Source organism: Jaculus jaculus, chromosome 3 (genome assembly GCF_020740685.1).
Source record: "Jaculus jaculus isolate mJacJac1 chromosome 3, mJacJac1.mat.Y.cur, whole genome shotgun sequence".
In the NCBI taxonomy this organism is placed as follows: domain Eukaryota; kingdom Metazoa; phylum Chordata; class Mammalia; order Rodentia; family Dipodidae; genus Jaculus; species Jaculus jaculus.
In genome coordinates, this window is record NC_059104.1 from 60,530,677 (window position 1) to 60,535,090 (window position 4,414).

Genomic DNA, 4,414 nt, shown 5'->3' on the forward strand with positions numbered 1-4,414 from the left:
GTTTCATAACAATGCAGATTACACCCACTGCTCAGGAGACACACACATCACTACTGCTGAGGACATATTGAGTGACAATTAAGAATCCAAATTTACCTCCAGAGCCTATAAACCTGGAATATAAATTTGAAGATACACAGTACAAATAGCAGTTGAGTGGACCCTGCCTGCAACGATCCTTTATTTTTTCTTTTCTTTAAGGTGAAAGAAAATCTGTATGCAAGCAAGGAATTAAGTCTCATAATAAAACATCCCCTACAGAGAGAGTCCCGGGTGAGAACACGTTGTATCACATTCTATTCCACAGCTTTACTTTCTTGTGAATCTCCAGGTTTGGAATCCAGTCTCTCTGGAAATATTAGCTTTTCACAGACTGCTTCCTTGATTGGTAAATACTGTGATATTTCATTGGATTCCGTGAAAAGGGAAGGTGGAACATGAATTTTCACACTCAAGCTTGAAACTCCATGATCATGCAGTTCATCTTCAAGCAGGAGAACTTCTTCAAAAAATTTAATTTGTTCTCTGGCTTTTAATTGTTCTGTATCTATATGATCTGTTGTAGGTACAACCTTTAACTTAAGAGATTCTCCAAGCAAAGTTCCTTTATAGTCTGTTGTATAGGTCCAATCATACGGTTTAATAACTTCCTTGGAGTGTTCACCTTCGCCCTGCTTTCCTGACACTCTTCAGCACAAGCTACTTTAAGCATTCCTTGGTAGTTGTTTACACATTTTAGCGCATCTACAGCACTGAACTCAATCCCAAAGCCAGAGCCATGCTGGATCCTTAGAACGTTGTCTCCAAACATCATTTCAGGGAAAGATGGCATGTGCAACTCATCAGCTAACTTCTCCACATCCGCTGACTTTATCATGTGGGTCTTGGACGCCGTCAGCTTCCAGGGCCCGAATGAGAAGTCCTGGTGGCTGCTCTGGAAGCCGCGGATCATCATAGTGACGCGGGGGCCACACGGGTCTCCCCGCAGCCCAGCCCAGCCCCGCCGCTGGCCGAGCCGTTACCATGCCCAGCAAGGCCCCGGCTTCTCTTTCTTAATGAGCTCCTGAGGCCCAGATTCCCAGGGTTAGACAAGCAGTGTGTAAGGCTGTGTGGCCTGTTTTGAAATAAGTGTGGGGAAAACAGATGTTTCTCTGCAAGTGGGTGGGAAGGGCACTGTATGCCCTGTAAACCCTAGTGAGATAGTGACTTTGGGGCAAGAGGCCTGAGTACTAGTTTGATTTTCTGGGAATGTTGAAAAATGTTTGCAGTGTTTCCTAAGATGTGTTTCAAGCACAGTCCTAACCTGTTTTTAACACCAGGCATTTGGGCATATGTACTTGGTAAGTACTCTGTACCCCACTTAGATATTGTGCACATTCATGAATACATTTCTTAAGGGCCAGAGAGTAGCTTAAGTAAGGCAGAAGTTTCTCATAAACTGTCTAGAAATGAGTGTTGTTCTTCGGAAGGATCGACAGCAATGACAGCTCACATTCTTGTCTTCACACTTACCTCCTGGCCTGCAGAAAGGAGAAAGGGCATCAGGCTTAGGTTTACCTTTTCCCACAGCACAAGTTGGGGAGACCTATCACTCTGTTCCTATGCTTCTACATTTATGTCTTAGTCAAATGGTCATTTTCAAATGCAATGAAGGCCACAGCACAGTGTCAGATGAGTAGATATGTGCTCAGCTAACATATGCAAACTCTGTCCTTAAAGAAGGATGGAGAGAATGGGTATTGGGGTATACCTTTTTGCCACAATGTTGAAGGCTAAAAGACCTCGATTTCCCTGCTCCACTCCATTGGTAGAAGAGCTATGAGCATTTTATGTGCCTTGGAACATGCCTTGAGAAACACTATCCAAGGTGACCTTGCTAAAGGGGTCTTTGGCATACCATTTCCTCTAAGACCCCAGTGTTGTAAGGATGACACTTGCAGGCCACTTGATTGTGACCTGGAGAACATCGGCTTGCAGGATCTACTGGAACAAAGCAAGACTGGAAGTTTGCAGGCAAAGCTGGTGTGGTTTTTAGTGGAAATATTCTGTTCTAACTGCTGAAGGGAACAGGCAAAGAAAACCGAAATAAAAATATGGCACACACCCACAAGTAAGAGGATCTAAGAGCTTACATACTATGCACTCACCAGCCTCTGGAATGGGGGGGAGGGCATCAATGGGCATCACTTCCCCAGGGGATCATGATTTAGTGATTTTTTAAAAAATATTTTGTTTATGAGAGAAAGAGAGAGAGAGAGAAAGAAATGGATAGATAGATGATAGATGATAGGTAGATAGATGACAGATAGATAGCTGATTGACAGATGATAGACAGATAGATGATAGATAGATGATTGACAGATGATAGATAGATGACAGATAGATAGCTGATAGATGATCGAGAGATGATAGACAGAGAGATGATAGATACATAGTTATGGCCACTATAGATGCTTCACAGAAATGTCTCTGTGCATGGGGTGGAGAAGAGTGCGGAAGCATGGGCTTTCTGGCTAGGCCAGCTTCAGCTCTCCAGCTGCATTGTAGCTGGGTGACTGTGAGCAAGCCTTTCCATCCTCAACAGTTCTACTTCATTTGCTAGGTAGGTCTCCTAGGCTGCCATAGAATTGGGGCTATGAAGTGTCTGGCATTCCTCTTCATGTCACAAGCACACTAAGTGTTTGCGCTAAAGGTATGAAATGAGTAAATGAAGCTTTTCCTACTGTGGTGCTGTTGCCATTGCTGCATGTCTGGTAGAAGATGGCAACAGAGCTAGTGTGACCACACCAGGGTGAGTCAGGCACAGAGAACATTGGAGAGAGGACCAGGAGCGAGGTCTGGAGACCCCACCCCACTGTTGATGGAGCCCCTTCCCTTCTCTACCCTGGAGGGGTCCAAGGTCCAAAGTGGAGGCTTCTCAGTCCAAGGCTTCATGCTGCCTTGGTGGTTGGTTGTTCGGGCCCCAAACATACCACTTTTCTCTGAAAAACAAATGACATTTTTCTTGTTTTCTCAGTATGCGTTTCTTCCACACCCATCTCCTAAAAATGTGTGTGTGTGTGTGTGTGTGTGTGTGTGTGTGTTAATAGACTTGGCTAAGAAGTCTTGTGCTGAGAGACACCCAACGGGAAATAGCTGTCATAACTGCTGTCTACAAGTTTTGCTTTTTTAAGGCTTTCTCCGGCACAGCTTACCTTCGCCATGGTGTGGTATTAAGTACAGGGTAAGTGGAAGGGGAAGGGGAAAGGGAAGCACATTTTTAGAAGGGAACTTTTCCTTCAAGTTCAAAGTTTATTGAAGGTTAGACTATGACAATGGTTATATTAGATGGCTTCTTCCCACTGCCAAACCTTAGTACATGTAGTTGCTTCGGCCTAGAATGCTCTCTAGGTCCTGTTGTTTTTCTAGGCCATTTTACTTCTCAGGAATCAGCTCTAGCATCAGGAAGCCTTCTGTAGTCTGGCTTGATTCATTAATGCTTATGCACTTGTAGAACATTCCTTAAGTTCACTCGTTGGGTTTTTTTTTTTTAATTTTTTTTTTAAATTTTTTTTTAATTTATTTATTTGAGAGTGACAACACAGAGAGAAAGACAGATGGAGAGAGAGAGAGAGAGAGAATGGGAGCGCCAGGGCTTCCAGCCTCTGCAAACGAACTCCAGACGCGTGCGCCCCCTTGTGCATCTGGCTAACGTGGGACCTGGGGAACCGAGCCTCGAACCGGGGTCCTTAGGCTTCACAGGCAAGCGCTTAACCGCTAAGCCATCTCTCCAGCCCCACTCGTGGGGTTTTACAGTGCAGCGTTCATTAGCATGTGTGATGGTTTGAGTTTGAACAGTTCCTCATAAGCTGATGTGTCTGAACACTTGGTCTTCAGTTGGTGGCACTGTTGTGAGAGGGTGTGGAACCTTTGAGCTGAGCTGGTGGAAATAGGTGGCTGGAGGCAGTCCTTGAAGGCTATACTGGTGTCTCCTCTCCATGCTTCGTGGTCCAGTGTGATGAGAGGACCACACACGGCCTGCTGCCTTCAACTGTGCCATGCCTTCTACTCTGCTGGACTGAACTCCCTCTGAAACTGAGAGCCAACATAGATCCCTTCCTCCTAATGGCTTCTGTCAGGTGTTTTTGGTCACAGTTATGAGACAAATGAGTAATAGAATGCAACTTTTTGGTCAGCGTCTCCCTAGCTTCCTCTGTGAGGGCAGGGACTGTGTCTGGTTTGGCCACCATATCATATCCACAACAATCACCAGGGTGCTGGCACATGCAAACATTCATCTTCCCAGCCCAGGCAGTCTGGTCTGGGCATGTCACAGGGACTGTGGAGTGCTTGTTGGCTTTGCCTCACAGGATCACCCTCCTCATATGATCTTTTCTTTTCAGGCAATGTCTCATGTAGCCCAGGCTGCCCTCAC

At 45.4% G+C, this 4,414-nt stretch overlaps 1 pseudogene; it reads right to left on the reverse strand.

Moving 5' to 3' along the window:
- Positions 1-294: 294 nt before the first annotated feature.
- Positions 295-955, reverse strand: LOC101603440 (annotated as a pseudogene).
- Positions 956-4,414: the final 3,459 nt, after the last annotated feature.